Source organism: Macaca fascicularis, chromosome 8 (assembly GCF_037993035.2).
Source record: "Macaca fascicularis isolate 582-1 chromosome 8, T2T-MFA8v1.1".
Lineage (NCBI taxonomy): Eukaryota > Metazoa > Chordata > Mammalia > Primates > Cercopithecidae > Macaca > Macaca fascicularis.
The window spans coordinates 65465645-65484693 of NC_088382.1; the positions used below are offsets into that span (position 1 = coordinate 65465645).

Here is a 19049-nt window from a genome sequence, read left to right on the forward strand (position 1 = left end):
ATTTTGTCCATTGTTAGCATATAGAAACACAACTGATTTTATATTTATTTTTTATCCTGCAACTTTTCAGTATTGGCTTATTAGTTCTGTCATGTTTTTTGTGGAATCTTTAGAATTGTCTACAAATTATGTTATCTATTCAGAGATAATTTCACTTCCCCCTTTCTCATTTGTATGTTTTTTATTTCATTTTCTTGCCTAATTGCTCTGATCAGGATTTTTAATACCACTTTAAAGAGAAGTGGCAAAAGCGGGCATCCTTGTCTTTTTCTTGACCTTAGAAGAAAAGCTTTCAGTATTTTACCATCAAGTATTTTTTAGGCTGTGGGCTTTTCATTTATGGCCTTTGTTATGATGAGGTAGTTTCCTTCTATTCTTAGTTTGTTGAGTTTTTTTTAATAGTGAAATAGAGTTAAATTTTGTCAAATGCTTTTTTTGCATCTATTGAGATGATAATATGGTGTATCTTCCCCCTTCATTCTGTTAATGTGTTGTATTACATTAATTAATTTTTATATCTTAAACCATCCTTGTATTTCAGGAATAAATCCTATTTGGTCATGGTACAAAATCCATTTAATATGCTACTGAATTCAGTTTGCCAGTATTTTATTGAGGATTTTTGCATCAGTGTTCACAAGGGATATTGGTTTGTAGTTTTCTTTTTTGTTGTTGTTTTTGTTTTGTTTGTTTTGTTTTGTTTGAGACAGAGTCTCGCTGTGTCACCCAGGCTGGAGTGCAGTGATGTAATCTCAGCTCACTGCAACCTCCACCTCCCTGGTTCAAGCAATTCCCTTGTCTCAGCCTCCCAAGTAGCTGGGATTACAGGCACATGCCACCACACCTGGCTAGTTTTTTTGTATTTTTCGTAGAGACAGCATTTCACCATGTTGGCCAGACTTGTCTCAAACTCCTGACCTCAGGCAATCCACCCACCTCAGCTTCCCAAAGTGTTGGGATTACAGGCTCAAGCCACCGCACCTGGCTGTAGTTTTCTTTACTTGCAGTGTTTCTATCTGGCTTTGGTATAAAGGTAATTCTTGAATGAAGTAGGAATTGTTCCCTTCTTTTCAGTATTTTGAGAGTGTTTGAGAAGGATTTCTATTAATTCATCTTTCAATATTTGGTAAAATTTACCAAGAGATCCATCAGATCTCTGGGCTTTTCTTTGTTAGACGGTTTTGCCTTACAGATTGTGTCTCCTTACTAGCGATAGGTCTGTTCAGACTTTTTATTTCTTTATGATTCAGTCTTGGTAGATTTTGTATTTCTAGGAATTTGTCCACTTCTTTTAGATTACCCAATTCTGATTGGTATACAACTCTTCGTAGTATTCTCTTATAATTCTTTTTATTTCTGTAAAATTGGTAGTGATGTCCCAACTTTTGCTACTGATTTTAATAATTGAGGTTCTCTTTTTTTCTTAATCTAGCTAAAGAGTGATCAATTTTGTTGAACCTTTTAAAGAACTAACTTTTGGTTTTCTTGATTTTCTTTATTGTTTTTCTATTCTCTATTTTATTTCTACTCAAATTATTATTATTTCCTTTCTCCTACAAGCTTTGTGTTTAGTTTGTTCTACTTTTTATAGTTTCTTAAGGTGTAAAGTTAGATTATTGATTTGAGATCATATTTTTCAATGTAAGCATTTATAGCTATAGATTTTTTTAGCAGAGCATTGCTTTGCTGCACCTATTAGTTTTTGCTATGTTGTGTTTTCATTTTTATTTGTCTCAAGATATCTTATAATTCCCCTTATGATTTCTTCTTTGACCCACTGGTTAAGAGTGTGTTGTTTAAGCCTGGGCAACATAGCAAGATTTCATCTCTACTTAAAAAAAAAAAAAAAAAAGAAACCGGGCATGATGGCACACACCCATAGTCCCAGCTACCTGAGAAGCTGACATAGGATGATCCCTTGAGCCCAGGAGTTTCAGGTTGCAGTGAGCTATGATTGCACCACGATACTCCTGCCTGGGCAACAGAACAAGACCCCGTCTCAAAAGAAACAAATTTTTTAAAAATAATAATAAAGAGGATGTAGTTTAATTTCCACATATTTGTGAATTTTACAGAGTTCCCTCTGCTATTCATTTCTAGTTTCATCTCACTGTGATCGAAAAAGATACTTTCTATAATTTCAGTCTTTTGAAATGTTTTAGGATCTCTTTTGTGGCCTAATGTATGGTCTATCCTGGAGAATGTTGCAAGTGTGCTTAAGAAAAACATATTTTCTGCTGTGGTTGAGTAGATGTACTCTGTATATGTCTGTTACGTCTGGATGGTCTCTACTGTTGTTGAAGTCCTCTATTTCCTTATTAATCTTCTTTTTGGTTGAACAACCTGATTTTTAAAAACATGAAAACTAAAACAGATACTAAGATACATGAAGTAATCTGTTCTAAATCAGGCCATGTCCATCATGACACCAAATAATCTTCTTATATCAAAATATATATTTGAACTTTTAAAGCAACTTTTTCAAGAGCTGTCATATGTAGTAATACAGGTTCTGCACTACTCAACATAAATGTGTGCAAATGCTTTAACTTCCAGCCGGCAGTAGCCACTGTTTTATAGCTCTGAAGTAATTGAAAAACAGAATGAGATTCCCCTCCCAAAACACAACCTGTATCCTTTCAGAGGTTTTGTTTGTTTGTTTGTTTGTTTTTGTGCCCCCTCTCCCGTGAATGCATGAAATGCAAATGAAACCCAACAGGTGTTTTCTCTCAGTCCACAGGGCATCTGGGAGGCCTTAGGACAGTGGGTGATGTAGGGAGAGGACTCCTGAATCAGTCTGGCATCTCTATTAACTAGAGATCAAATAGATAGGCCTGAAAGGCTCACAGCAAAAATCAGATACCAGCCACAATGTTTCCCACTCAAGACCTCAGACAGAAAGAAAAGCTGCAGATCAGGCACACGCTATAGACCTGTACTGCAGTGCCTTGATTAGTCACTCCCCCCAGCAGAAGCACTGACTTCATGTATGCCTTGCTTTCTCTCAGTATCTTATTAAGAGCCTGGCTGAAGCCCTCGGGAGGTCAACACCCCATCTTCCACCTTGCACCACCTTTGTTTAAGATCTCATCTTGTTAAAAGTGTAGAGATCATTTGATGTGCATACCAGTCCATTATCTGCCCATGATCTACTTCCCCTTTCCCTAACTGATATCTGAGAAAAGCTGATTTTGTGCCTGCTTGATTCAGACACGAGGTCCATTCTGCCCTCATTGTGTTTCAACTTAGAGATGAAAAGTCCATGTAGACCTACTGTGTACATGAGTTGGTTTAGATTTCTGATGAAGTATACAATGCAAGCAATAGACTGTGAACCCAACATTTATTGCATTCCATGGAAAATGCAGTGACTACGCTGGTTCACTGCTGATAGAATATTCCACAAGGACAATTACTTCTTGCTTTTATCTAATGACAAGAATCATTTAACTCATTAAATTTTTTTTTTCACTTTGGCTTCTTGGAAGCTCAGTTAATATTAGCTTAGGGTTGCGGTGTCACTTTTTTTTCTTATTCTATATCAATCATTTACTGAGATATGTTTCTTTATGATTATCTGGTTCAAGTCTTTTTTCCAAGTTTATCATTCAGAATAAGCTTAATGGGGACTATTGGCCTCAGAATGATCACATGATTGTCACAGCCTTTGGACCACATATGTAACAGCATCACCAAATTGTTGAGTCCCTTGTATTGCACTAACCCCAAAAGTCTGAGACATGTATAAATCCAGAGTTTTTGTTGAGAACTTAGACTTGGCTTCTTTAATATTATCAAAGCACCCCTATACATATATTTATAAAAGCTGAAAATAATTGATTCTCATCCATTTTCAAAGATTTAGAAAGAGCCTTGAATCTGGAGTTGGTCACTTCCATTTAAAAGTCTCTGTCTTGGGAAATTACTGTTCTTTTACTGCTAGCTACCATACAAATTCCTAATCGAAAAACCTTTACAAGCAGTAATGGCATGAATTGAACTTACTTCTGTCCTATTAGGAACATGTCTTGGTCAGGAAAGAAATGCATGTTGGATTCTTAATGATTTGTGTTTTATGTGTTCTGTGCTAAAGGGCTATTTCAGTCCCCAAGATACTAATAAGCAGTCCCTGATCCAGGTCATTTGTATTTTTTTATCAGCAAAAACAGCACCCAAGCCATACCTCAATTTAGAACATCTCTAAATTCAATTCTGTTCAATTCAATACAATTTATCAAATAATTATCAACTGTGCTAGACATTTTCTGTTTCTGGAAGTACAGCAATGAATTGATCTCAGTCCCTACCCTCATGAATGCCACAAAAGAGAAAGGCTGACAAGTAGCTCAACAAGGCACACAGAGGAGGAGTTTCTTTCTGGCCACCAGATGGGAGAGGACAGGATGGGTTTCTCAAAGGAGATGGCTCAAACAAGCATCACAGAATTGTCAGCCTGGAAGGATGATTGAGGTCTAGACCCAGATATAGTTCAGAGAACACAAGAGGTTCAAGGGAGAAGGAGGTGGAGGCCCTCAGCATTCCCAGGGGCTAGTCCGGGGCAACCCAAGGTGGGCATTCAATAAGTGTTTAGTGAATTGAACAACTGAGTATAAAGAAATCAGAAAAGACCACAACAATATCAAAAGCGAATGGAGTCATCGCTGCTTATTCATCAGGGTCACTGAACTCAGGCTACAGACTGCCTGGGACACAGGATTCATGTACTAACTTGACTTTGAGGTAATTCTTAGTATAAAGCAACCCTCCATTTTTCCAATGAAAGGAGAATATATAAAACAATTTTGAAGCCAACTTAAGTATATGAACTTTTGGAACTGGAGATGAAAAGGCTAAATGTTAACGTATACTATTTGACTCATTAACTGAGTCACAAATACGAATCAAATAATATGTGGACTGAAAAAGTTTACTTCTTTCCTTCATCATCATTTTTCAGTCTTCTAGAAGGCATAGTTGGGGAGCACCGCCTCTGTCCTCCGCTGCCTGTTGAAGACGCAGCACTGCTCTGAACAGGTGTGTGAGGCGTTTACTAGAGACAACACCTAACCCAGGTTCTTTCTTGCCATTTATGATCTTCAGAACTACCCACTATGTTGCTTTAAGAGGCTGATTTGTAAGATCCAAAATTTAATTGTGAACTCATACTTCCAGGAATGCTTCTTAAACTGAATTAAATTTCTGTACTTCCTTTTTTGTTTCCATATTGTCCTTCTTTGTTTCACTGGTTCTGTCAGTAAATCTCTATAATCAGCCCAAACTTGCAATGATTTGGGTCATTTCAAATATATAGGCCTTCCCAAACAGAATTTTGTTATTTAAAAAATACAGTAATTAATAGAGCACCTCAAAATTTGGCAGGCAGGTCTGCTAAAAGGTGACTCCTATTCCTAGCAGTCTGTATGGGGAAGAATCTCTCTATAATCATCCATGACAAATATGGAAGTAACTCACATAAGCTGGTGAAAGACTTATTTCTCTCTAAAAATAAGGTTATACTAGAAAAGATTGGCTGGACTGACCTTGGTACTCCTGAACCTGGAAGCTGGTTATCACACACCAAGATTCTGAAGGCTGCCAAAGTGCCAGCCATTTCATCCTCTAAGAACCCTAGACCAGAAGGATCCTTGATAGGTCTGATCATCTGTCCTTTTGGCAAGGAAGGCATCTCTCACAGCCAGAGATTTTCTAAAAGAAAGTTCGTAGTGCTCCTAGGTAACCAAGACTGTGAGATTCTTTCCTTTGGACTTGTTTTCTGAATGATGGAGGTAATACCTAGTATTTGTAAAACTCTGCAGTTTACAAAGCACTTCCACAGCCTCTCTCTCCCCTACTCCCAGCACAGTCCTTGGAGTTAAGAGTAGAACCTACTTGGGCTTCAAGTGATGTGCCCCCACCCAGCAGGCAGAATGGCCCCTGTGTCTCCCCTCCTGGGGCAGGAGAGACACCCACAAGCTGAGTCCTCAGGGAAGGTCAATGCTGCGGGAAGGTCAATGCTGTAAGAAGGCCCTGCAGAAGGCCTTGGTGAAGGAGTGGATGGAAACGGACAAAGGGGCTTCCTGAGCCGGGATCCCGGGAGTCCTCCAGGTCGGGTGGAGAAAGGAGACCCTGAGACCAGGAGAGAGAGGAAGAGGGTCTGCAGGCAGAAAGTCGGGGAGAAGCAGGGAGGGTGCAATTCTGGAAGGACTTGGTATGTCATTTATCTTGTGGGGACATAAATAGGGAGTCCTTGAAGGGTTTTCAGCTGGGGAGATATTTGATCAGATTTCCATCATAGACAGTTCATTTTAATTACAAACTAAAGAGGGGGGACCAGGAGGCCAGATAGGAGGTTGCACCTGATGGAGTCCTCAACTCAGGGATGGGCAGATGGGAATGAAGAGGAGTCCACTCTCCCAAAGCCCTGCAGGGCCCCCAGTGTGGCCCCCTGCCACCCCATATCTGATCCTAAATCCTAAACTGTGTCAGCTCAGATCAAGCTGCTGCTCCCAAAACACAGCAGTGAGTTAGTCTCCTCTCCAAGGCGATCTTCATTATATTATTAGATGCTCTCATAGTCTGTCTTCCCCAGGAAAAACTCCTTCCTTTTTCAAAAGCGCTGAGCATCTCCCAGAGACAGCGTGTAAAGGAGCATGCCACGTGATGCCCTAAGTGTTGCAGGAGCGATGGCCCAGGTACCGTGCCCTGCGATGGGAAGGGCGACTGAGAAGCTGGGCCACTTCTGAGCCCTTGGGGTCCTCACCCGGTGGACTTTCTCTGAGCCAGTCAAGCCAGTCCAACCCTTAGAGCAGAGAATGCTACCCACACATGTCCTCAGGGTATTGAGCCGTGTTTTGTAAATCACCTAGAAAGGCATTGCTGGGCTTGAAAGCACAATTTATTGCTACATTATTAAATGGTCCCAGCAGCAAGCTACATTCTTTTTATTGATAGAGTAAAAATGAAGCAACCTAATGGGTGGGACCCTGGAAAATAGGACAGAAGCCGCGGTTCCAGTCTCTCCCCACCCCAGACACACAGAAAAAGCCCTTTTCCTGCTCCCCCTGAACCCCGCAGGCCAAGGAACCAATTCTACATTGAAATCCTTAGAGAAAGCTACTGTGTGTAAAAGGTGAGATATTTTTAAAGGGCATCCATTTCTGCTAGAAATTTTTTGCGGAATGAAGCCAGGAAACAAGCAATCAAAAGCAGAAAAAGGAAGTGTCCACTGGGATCCCAGAACCTCAGAAGGGTTTGGACAGGCATTCCTTCTACCTTCTGCCTTCCTCCAACCAGCCCCTTGCCCCCAGGTCCTTCCCTTTCTGCCTCCTTTTCAGCTTCGGGAGGAACCCCCACATATAGAGACCCTATATTATGAGCTGGGCCATGCCCTCCTTTCTTGTACACAATTCAGGAAAATCCTGAGGAATGAAGCCGCTAAAACCTGCTTCTGTCTCAGACTTCTCTGCAAATCCTGGAACAGCTTCGACTTGGCCCTTCCTTTTTTCCAACAAAGTGGCCTCTATTGCATAGGCCTTTAAGCCAATAATATTAAGCACACATTCTGCACAGGTAATTAATGGCCAGTATTTTTCCTCATACTTTGAGCTGATTTTTAAAAATATTATCCTATCAAAAGCATTTATTTTATATCTCTAAGGAAGAAAAAAATAATTTACTCTGTAGCTTGTAGCTTTTATTGTATTCTTTCTCTGTCATGCTATTCTATTCAAACCAACTTCCTCCAATAAAATTTCCTTCAATCCCAGGGCATTGAAAAGCTCCAGAGGGAGAGTGGGATGGGGAGGGCAAAACTGCAAGCAAAGCTAGGGTTCAGAATGGCCGATTATATTTATAGAGAAACGTTTCTGTTCAGAGTGCTCTAACGGACACACTGTGTCACTGATACTCACTCACTCAAATCCATGAAAACTGGGTGAGGTCACGTGACTCGCCCGGAGGCATGCAGCTCCCGGAATGACCTCTGCATCCTCTAGAGCTCCACAGAACTTGCTTCTCACCCTCACTGCCATCTTCGCCCAAGTATTGAGATACCTCCCACCTCTGTCTGGAGGGTCCCCTTCCCTCTGGCACACTCTGCCCACTCAGGGATCCTAATGTGCCTTGCTAGGTGGCTGCCGGAGGTGCCACTGCCTCAGGTTGAGGCCCGAGTCCCTTTGTCTGGGATATCATGACCACGGCCTCCTGCCTCCTCCGGCCAGCCCGCCTCAGCCCTGCCTCAGACACACCCAGGCCAGCCGCAGCCACACCTGCAAGCTTTGGCCTGTGACTGTCTCTTCTTGAGTTGCTTTTCCCCTCCTGGACCAAGCCTTAGTGCACAGCTTCTCTCTTCTCTACACTCTGCTCACCATCCTGTAAATATGTGTGTTGAAAATATATGTCTGTCTTCCTTGCTGATTTTTCAGTTCCTCTAGGGAACGATGTTTGTGTCCTTAGTGCCTGGCACTTAGTAGGTGTTCAATAAACATTTATAAGAGGAAAGAATTGAGAGAGGGATGGAGAGAGGAAGAAAAAGTGGGAGGATCTGAGTCTGGGCCTTCGCAGGTCACTGGAATACAGCTCCCAATGCACCCCTCCACGGGTGGGCACGCCGGTGTGTTCTCTCTGGGGTCTCTCCTTGGGAAACTCTCCCACCACAGGCGTTCTTTCTGCTTTCCTCTCTACCAGGTAGACAGAGTCCCATTTAAGCAGACTCCCAGCTCTCTTACCAGAAAAGGGCTGCAGGTCTCAATGTTCACAAATGCAAATATTGGTGCCACCTTGTGTGATGACAAACACCCCACGCCAGCACCACCTCTACTTGTGCCACCTACCCCAACACCTGCTGCAAAGCTTGTCTTGTGCTTCTTAGTTTCATTTACCCTGGTCCCAGGGTGAGGTAGTATGAGTGTCACTATTTCTCGTATCTGGGACCCCTTCCAAGTCCTCGAAGCATGAATAACTCTGAATGTGGGTGAGTGGACAGTAGTTCTCATTAAAATTCACACTTGATTATAGACCCCAGGGATGCAGACTCACTCTCCCAGGGATGCACTCATTACACATTCCCCTAAATAGGCCAGTAACTGTCAATATTGGTGATGCTCGAGGATGCTTTGTGGCATGTGGGCCATCGAATTCACATGCATGGCAGACTACAAAGGCACCTTAGGGACATCTGGGAAGGAGGAACAGCTAAATTTCCATCTCAGAGGCTTTGGCCAGCATGGTCGGGGGCGAGGCTGGGTGAAGGAACTGCCCTTCTCACAAATAGGGGCAGAATGAAGTGCCCAGGGGACCAGCCTGAACCTATCGTGCCTGTTCACCCTGCAAGTGCCTGCCTATTGTCCTAGAAATGATCAGGAAGCGTATTGAGGTACGGCATCTGCGGTCCTTAACAGATACCTACAGGTGGAAAGAGTCCCTTTTCAAGAGGTTTATTCACGTCCAGACTCCACCTTGTGTACAAGACGTGCTGACACCAGGAGGTTCCGTAGGTTTGTTCGGTTGTTTGGCTGGCCACCGTGCCTCTGGGCTTTCATGCAGACAGCACGACCTATGCCCACACTGCAACCATCTAAAAAAGCTTCTTTAAGTTACCAGGTTTCACAATTGGCCTAAAATGTTTCGATGCATAGAAGAAAAAGTGTAAGGACTTCAAAGTAAGAAAAATGTGGGTATAAATCCTACTTCTGTTATCTGTTAGAAATGTGTCCACCAGTGAAGTGAGTGAGGGGCCAGGAAACTGAGACCTATGGACCGCATCCGGCCCACCTCCTATTTTTTCATCTGTTTAAGTATTTATGGCTGTGTTCTCTCAACAACAGCCAAGCCAAATGCTTGTGACAGAGACCCACATGGCCGACAAAGCCCAAAATATATATCTGGGCCTCTACAGAAAAAGTGTGCCCCCTCTGGGTAAGATTATTTCAATTCTCTAACCCTCAGTTTTTTCATCCGTAAAATGGGCAAAATATTTACATTGAAGAAGTAGTGCTGTGAGAAATAAATGAGAGAAAAAAGTCAGACACATAGCAATGCGTGCTTGCTACATGCTGGGATTCTTTTTTTTTTTTTTTTTTTTTTTTTTTTGAGAAGGAGTCTCACTCACCCTTGTTGCACAGGCTGGAGTGCAATGGCCTGATCTCAGCTCACTACAACCTCTGCCTCCCAGGTTCAAGTGATTCTCCTGCCTCAGCCTCCCGAGTAGCTGGGATTACAGGCATGTGCCATCACACCAGGCTAATTTTTGTATTTTTAGTAGAGACGGGGTTTCACCATGTTGGCCAGACTGATCTCGAACTCCTGACCTCAAGTGAACCGCCCACCTCGGCCTCCCAAAGCATGCTGGGATCTTTAAATGCGGATTAACCTTGCTGTTTTCTAGCCATGTCATTCGTGGACAGGTAAGAAAGGGACACAGCTTGTCTTCCTGTCTCCATCTGTGTTTCCCTTTTCACTTCTCACCCGCCCCTGAAAGTAGAAAAGCTACAAAAAACAAACAAACAAAAAAATCATGCAGTATCTTTTTTTTTTTTTTAAGTGGGATGGAAAATAAACTTACTCTAAACAAAAGCTTAATTCTTTTGAGCATCTCAGGTTACTTATTTTATCATCGTTTTATTTTTAGTGTAAAGTTAATCATGTAATATGTAGTACTGAACAAAGAGGGTCTTCTTGCTTTCTCCCATTTACAGAATTTTTTTCTCAAAGAAAATATTGTTTAGATAGTTTCAATTTCCCACCCTTAAAATATTTGTCTTCTTGAGAAATTTTAATAAAAAACTACATTTTATAATGGAATGGAGCTATGTGAGATAATCTTAGATGTGTTTTCCCAACCAGAAGGAAAGAATCTTCCATATTTGTCAAGAAGGAGGAGAGACACTTCGCTTCTCCCAACAACTTTCTTCAACTCTTTCTATATTAAAATTTTTTTTAATTTGAATTCATTGTTTGCCTTATCACCTCCTCAGCAGCCTTACAATTTGCCTTGCAAAGAAGTAGAAATCCTCCAAAGGGATTACCAAAAGAAAGTATATACCTACCAAAAGTAAACATATTAAAGCATTTAAAATTTTTTTTTTAATTACACTTTAAGTTCTAGGGTACATGTGCACAACATGCAGATTGCATTTAAATATTTCTAATCAGAGCTATTACAAGGTTTAAAACAGAGATAAAAAGGCTTCAGTGCAGGGATACTGAGAAAGCCCTAGACTGGGTGGAGCTTGTATTACCTTCCTTCCCTTCACTGCACTCAGCAAAGATCTGAGCACAGAAGGTGTCACCTTTTTTTTTTTTCAATTATTACCTTACTTCAACTAGGTTAATTAGCTATGGTTCCAGCCAAGAGGATCTACTGCTTTCATACTTGTAACTAAAAGACAAGTTCTAAACACACTACAGAAATGGGAAGCCATTCTGGCTCTGGATATTCATTTTGTGACCTGCTACTCTTAGATCATATGATTCAACTCAAATATGGAACTGTCTTTCCTCAGGCGAAAACCCAAGAAGACTAGGAGGCCTCTTTTACATCAGAAAGTGCAAAGAGGAGAAAAGCATGGCTTTCCTCCCAGGTGCTTGTGCCTCTGATCCATTTTGTGAAAAGAATCCAAAAGGGATCCTTTGACCTTGGGACCAATATGGTTGCTATAGGCCTGCAGGAGTTGGTGTGAGGGAAGCCCATTAGGGAGCAGGTACCTAAAGAGGGGGCAAGAGTTAAAGACCTCCAGGGTCCTCCACAGCCTGCCATGTACCCCGTGAGTGTGAACTGTGGGAGATTTGAGACCTCCCTGCACTTGTGAGTCTCATGCTCCAGTTGTTGGTGAAGGTAACCATACCAATCCATTGTGAAGGACAGAGTTTTGGAAGCAGGACTTCTGATGCCTGTTCTCCTTGCTAATTACATGAGTGTGGGCAAGTCTTTTAACCTCTCTTTGGTTCTGTTTCCCTGTTTGCAAAAAAATAATACTTGCCTCAAAGTGTTATTATGACATTTAAATTGCACAAAGGCTGTAGTTGCCTAACATATCACTGTGGACAAAGCAAGGGCCCAACAAATGCTTGTTCCTTCTTAATTTGTCTATGATTACGAGCCTCATATGCACTTAACAAACTATAAAATTTCTTGACTACAAGAAATCAATATCATACTGCCATCTAAATTTCAGTATTGTATTTGTTAGTCGGTTGGTTTGTTTAGAAACTATGCCTTTAGGGGAAAAAATTATGGTGAGAGTGTGAGGAGAAGATATATGTGTAATGAATGGTCATGTGATCATCTCACCTCTGTAGTAGGGTTATGTTGTAAATCATCCATTCTTAAAACTACTTGTGAGAACATACTTTAAATTTCCTCTAAAAATGTTGAAACCAACAGAAAGGATGAAGAAATGAGGAGAGAAAAAGGGAAGTCAAGATGTTGGGAAGACAGAAAAATGATATGAGAATAGCTACTGTATGGCAAATGTACTCATTCATTAAAAAGTCAAAAAAACAGCAGATGTTGACAAGGATGTGGAGAAAAGGAAATGCTTATACACTGTTGGTGGGAATGTAAATCAGTACAACCTTTACGGAAAACAGTATGGAGATTTCTCAAACAACTAAAATTAGAACTATCATTCCATCCAGCAATCTCACTACTGGGTACATACCCAAAGGGAAGGAAATGATTATACTGAAAAGACACCTGCACTTGTGTATTGATCATGGCACTATTCACAATAGCAAAAATATGGAGTCAGCATAAGTGTCCGTTAGAGGAGGATTGGATTAAAAAAAATACATGGTACATGTACACCATGGAAATACCATGCAGGCATAAAAAAGACTGAAATCATGTTTTTTGCAGCAATATAGATGGAACTGGGGGCCACTATCCTAAGTGCAATAACTCAAACAGGAAGTCAAATACCACATGTTCTCACTCACATGTGGGAGCTAAACAATGTGTACATGTGGACATATGGAGTGGAATAATAGACATTGGAGACTCCAAAAGGTGGGAGAGTGGAGGGGGGTGAGGTCTGAAAAATGACCTCTCAGGCACAGTGTTTACCATTTGAGTAATGGGTACACATAGAGCCCAGACTTTACCACAACACAACATATGCACGCAAGAAACCTGTACTTGTGCTCTGTCAGTATATACAAATGAAAAAATTAAAGTTTTTTTTTTAATGACAGGGGAAAATGCACTAATTTAAGAAGTTAATAGGCAAGCAGAGTGACAGGTGCTGGGGATACTGTGGTGAGCCATAGGCTGCACACCCTCCCTCCTGGGGTCACATCCATCAGTACCTGCACAGATACAGAGCTAAAGCAGGCATGCCAGGGTATGTGAGGACCAATGAAGGGTGTTAGGGGTTAGAAAAGGTTTCCAGAAGGAATGAATGATGCTTCATCTGAAAACTGAGGAATGAGTGGGAATTAATTGGAGAGAGCGGCTTTTCAAGGGAGAGCACAGCATTTTCTATCTATGGGAAGAGAATACAGCTTTACATAGCATTTGAGAAACGGAGAGATGGCAGTGTGCCTGGAGCACAGAGAGGCAGGTACAAGACAAGGCGGGACAGAGAGGCAGGTATAAGACAAGGCGGGAGAGCTCCAGTGGGCCCAGAGATCTGCCAGGTCGGGCCTTCCAAGCTGTCCCGAGAGAGTCCCAGGCATCAGCACAGCCGTTCTGGCTCTGGAAATAAAGAGAAAGGGAGAAGTCAATGAGAGCCCTTTAGTTGATTCAGCATGTAGGGTCCATTTGTTCTATTATTCTCTCTGCTTTTTTGTAAGTTTGTAAATGTTCATGATAGTAAATTTTTAAGGTAGAACAAAAAAAAAAAAAGAGGCCTTCTCACCAGCTGCAATTTAGCTGTGAATGTGGGCCAGTGACCAGAAGTTTCTCTAAGAATGCAAACTTAGTCTTGCCTGTCGCAGGGGAAGGTTATGGCCTCCTTAGGGAGAAAGAAAATGACAGGCTCATCCTCTCTGTGGAAGAATCAAAGAATTCAAGCACTTGGTTAATTTGCCGAGCCTCTTCCATCTAGGGAATTAGGCTGTACATCCTACGAAGCATGCTCTGGGGATTTCCAAGAATTCTTGTTTACACCCAGACCACAAACAACACAACAGGAGTTCAGATTTTATTACACAGTGATTTGGCATTTGCAGCTCAAACTGAAATTTTAAAGAAGCAGAAGAGAAAAACAACGAAGAATCGTGTAAATCTTTTGAACATTTCATTCTCTCTGTGGTTCTAGCTCTACATTTGGAATACTCTTTCTTTTTTTTCTTTCTGTCCCTCCTTCTTTTCCCTCTAAGTGCCAATTCTGAATATATGTTAAGCACTTTGCAATGCTCAAGGGGACAGAAGGATAAACAGGTATTTATCCCTGCCTAAAAGACCCCCAGTAGTGAGAAATACAATAATTAAACAAGCACAAAATGAAGCATAATTATAAACCGGGATCCACGCTCTTAAAAACAGGAAGGGGTACCTTGGTATGGAAACATGTCTGTGGAGAGAACCAATTTACATTTGAGGGCCAGAGATAGCCCCCTCCTAGTCTAGAGGTTTCAAAATCAAAGGGACTCAGATTATAATGTTTTCAAGGGGGGTTTTACAACCGACGTTAACCCTTTATACATTATTTCCTACAGGAAATAATGCATAAGTTGAGATGATAGAGTTTTTGCCCACCACACACACCTGCTATCAACCAGGACTACATTAGCTATCATTTTTTATAATCCTAACACAAATAATTCTCTACCTCTCTCATTCAAACTGCTTTTAGACACAAATTAGAGGCAGGTTATAGGAAAGCAATTTACTTGTGATGAAAAGCAGAGGTTAGTGATGTTGAGTCCTTTTAATGGGCGCTGTGGGAAGCCTTGAAATCGAATCTGAATTTGGAGCAAAGCCACAGGAATCAGAGCAAAGGTAAAGAAAAGTATAGTTAGAGCAGACAACTGGCATTTAAATAGAGTACCTTCCTTTCTTATTCTGAGCTTTACTTGTGTTTTAAGAACATATGTGGAGTTAGATTTGGGGAACACCAAACATGTCATTAATGCAATTTTTTTTTTTTTTTTTTTTTTTTTTTTGAGACAAAGTCTCACTCTGTCGCTCAGGCTGGAGTGCAGTGGCGCGATCTCGGCTCACTGCAAGTTCCACCTCCTGGGTTCACCTAATACAACTATTTTTTAAATAATTTAATTCCATACTACGTTCAATAAGAAAAGGAAATAGGGGAGAGCAGAGTTAAAGGAGGGGAGGAGGGGAACGAAGGGGAGGAAAACGAGGACATGAAGAGAGATGCCCTAAAGGGAACATACACCCATGAGAAGCAAAAAGAAGAGGGAAGACATTCAAAACTTTTGCTGTTGGCTTGGACTACATCATATTGATTTCTGTCAGTTCCCCTTGAAATGCTAATTCACTAGTGAGCTAGGATTAGACCCATAACCCTTATTCTGAAAAATCTTTATTTAAAATGGACAAGTATCTTAGACATCCTCTGAGAAACTAGCCTCTGGCTTACTCAGCAGTGTCTACAATAATTCAGATGCACAAATCTGAAGGGCTAGAAGTAGCTATCTCCTAGTCTAGAGTTTCAAAATGAAAACTCCTGGATTATAATATTTACAAATTCCTCTACCATAAAAAAAAAACAAGGAATCTCTCTATATGCATATCCATTTGATAATCAGTTCAAAATGATGGAATAAACTGTCATACCAACTTTATGGTCATTGAACTGTTGTATTCAAAGTCAGATTGATTAGTCAGACTGTGATACAGTAAGAAAGCAAAGACATCAGGATCAGCCTGACTCAGTTCAGTGACAGAAACAATGACCCGAAATGGTCTGCATTATGGACACATGGATTTGGGTGACTTTGGACGTGGCATTTCAGTCAAGCTGCAGGTAAAATCCTTTTCTTAGAACTGTGGCCGCCTATCTGGAAATTCATGTTCCCTCTCATTCCGAGAAGGGCATTACACTAGCAACAGGGGGGGATAAAGAGAAGAAGAACTGTGTTCGTTCCACGAGAAAGCAAATGTTGTCACCTACAGCCAGATTGCTTCCAGGTATTTCATCGTAGGTCCATGGGGTTTCAGGTCTCACGGTCAGACATACAGTTCTGGGGCTCAGAAAGGCTGGGAGTCCAGATGGGCATTTGCTCTCTGCTGGGTTCAAGACATGGAGTGAGTGAGGTCACCCAGAGAAAGGCTGAGATGGAAAGAGGACTGAGGACTGCATCCCAAGCAATGCCAGTAGCTAAAGGACAACCAGACCAAATGGGGGAACAAGAAACAACAGGAGGGAAAACAGGAGACACATCTGAAATAAAGAAGAGGAGAGAAAAAAAATCCCACGAATGGTGTTTCCTGGGATAAAGGAGGCTCGTTACATGTTTGTAAGATCTGGGGAAGTACTCTTATAGAGGAAGAGATGGAATCCAGAGAAAGGCAGGTTAACTGTTAGCGCCCTTGTTTAGGAAGCAGGAGGTTCGCTTTGGAGAAGGACAATTTTCACCCAAGATAAATGGGAGGCAGGAGAGAGGGAAGATAACCTCTCAAAGTGAAGCTCAATTTCTTTTCTATAAAATAACATTATTGCAATAGGTAAGCTTTAAGGTCTTATCGCCTATTTTCACATTTTAAGAAATAATATATAATCCCTTTTAGTCCCCTGTAGCTGTTTTTATAGTTTGATCTTAGAAGCAAGTTTTCATGAGTAATACACTATTCATTATTTTGAAAGAAAAGACCGACAGACCCATTATATATTTTTTCCTGGGGCCACTGAAGGAATCTTCATATTTTAGTATATTGATGATGCTGAAAAAATACATTGTCCAATGTCACATATATTCCTGCCTGGGAATGTACCCATGAGGAAGCAGCAGGTAAACCCAAAATGAGGAACACCTTTTTTTCTTTTTTTTCTTATTTTCAAGTACTATACTCTTCAAACAATGCCAGTGTCATAAAGGCAAAGAAAGTATTTGGAAATATTCCAGATTGAAGGAAACTAAATTAATACAACAATTAAATGTAGTACCTGATTCTAGACTTTATCCTGTATAGGGGAGAAAAATTTTGGAATGGACCTTGTTAATGTCAATTGGTGAAACCAGAATACTGATAGTGGATTTTTTGAAAGTACTGTATCAATGTTAAATTGATTGAAGTTGATAACTTTATGTGGTTATGTAAGAGAATACCCCTATTCATAGGAAATAAACACTGGTATATTTTAGGGTAAAGGACCATAATGTATGCATTTAATCATAAATGGGTGAGAGAGAGAGACAGAGACAGAGAGAGGGCAATGATAAAGTCAGTTGACAATTGGGGCAAATGAAATATACATGTTCAATATAATATTTCTATTCTTACAATTTTTCTGTAAGTTTGAAATTATTTTCAAATAACAACTTAAAAAAAACATTAATAGCTAAAGGAGTGCTCAGATTCCTGTGCTCCAGCACTGTGCCACTGCACATCAGAAGCTCCAGAGAACTCTAAGAATAAGGCCGTGCCTTGCTAAGGAAGTCTACCTTGGCATTGGAAAAAACTGAGCTTGTATTATTTGTATAAAGAGCAAAAGAACTAAGTGTTCTGTGGCAGTTGTGAATTTGTGAAGTTGTAAGGGTCTTAACTTGAATATGACCCCATATTTTCTGTTCAGCATATATTTGTCTTATAAAAATCAATTGTTAAACAGACGAAAAAGTTAATAATAATCAAAGGAAGGCCCAGCACGGTGGCTCATGCCTAAAATCCCAGCATTTTGGGAGGGAAGGCAGAAGGATCACTTGAAGTAAGGAGTTCAAGACCAGCCTGACCAACATGGTGAAACCCCCTCTCTACTAAAAGTACAAAACTTAGCCAGGTATGGTGGCACACATCAGTGGTCCCAGGTACACAGAAACACAGAAGGCTGGGGCATGAGGATCGCTTGAACCCAGGAGGTGACGGCTACAGTGAGCTGAGATCGTGCCACCGCACTCCAGCCAGAGTGAGACACTGTCTCAAAAAATCATCGTCATCATCGACAACAACAACAAAGGAAGAAGAGAAATTCTCATTGCTGAAGCAGAGAATTCATAAAGGGGGTATCACAGGGACATGAAATTTCCCTTTGGTATAGATTTTTTTAATTGTAAGATATAGAGAGAGCAAAGCTGATAGAAAGCCTTCATTTTTCTAGGGCTACAGTATCATCTTAACAAGTTCCTGGAGTGTCAAAAGTAGGCTGATTTACTCTTTTAGGACACGCAATAAAAGGGGTGGAGATTACAGGGGAATTTGAAGGAGGCTAATGTTTCTATTCTTTTAAATCTGATAACAGATCATTTCACCATTTCATCATACTGTGTAGTTAAAGTTTTGTTACTATTTTTTCACTGCTTTGGAAAGCAGCCTTAAGTAACGTCTTCCTGCGCACACTGGTAGACCATTCTGACCACCCCGTGGACAACGCCCCTTTGGTTGGCGCGAGCCTGACCTGCGATGCAATTATCTTCCTGAAGGCGGCGCTGTGCCCCAGCTGCGCTGAAGGAGGCCGGCGTGCAGGAAGAGGAGGGGCATTCCTGGGCAGAAATCGAGCTGGGCGCCCCGCTTAAAACCACAAAGGGAGCACAGTCTAGTGAGAAGCTACACGTTTGCAAATGGTACACATAAGGAGAGAGATATGAGCGGCTTCTATACCCTACAAAGGCGTAGAAATTAAAACGGCACAACCTTTTGTTCTTAGATCCCCAACTGATAATTAAGACGTTCGCATAGTCATTATCCCATTACCTTTTATTTCGCATTTCTCTCACCTTCTTTTGTCATTTTTTAAACTTTTTCTCCTTCCCCCTCTTTTCACTCCAGAATTTGTTTTATAATTGATGTCGGTGTTCTCTGTTGCTTAGAAATTAAATTATCAGAAACTCCTTTGTATACTGGTCTCTGACCTATAAATAGCGCCACAGCTGCCTGTGACTTACGGCAATTAAAGATTTTTGTGCTAACCAGAAAAAGAAAAGAAAAG

General features: G+C 41.1%; 1 protein-coding gene and 1 pseudogene across 3 annotated transcripts in view; one reads left to right on the forward strand and one right to left on the reverse strand.

Moving 5' to 3' along the window:
* LOC102134520 (myotubularin-related protein 5-like) overlaps window positions 1–8030 on the reverse strand; it is a 48883-nt pseudogene extending 40853 nt beyond the window's left edge.
* Window positions 1–19049, forward strand: part of XKR4 (XK related 4) — a 427714-nt gene that overhangs the window by 388302 nt on the left and 20363 nt on the right. The window lies entirely within an intron of this gene.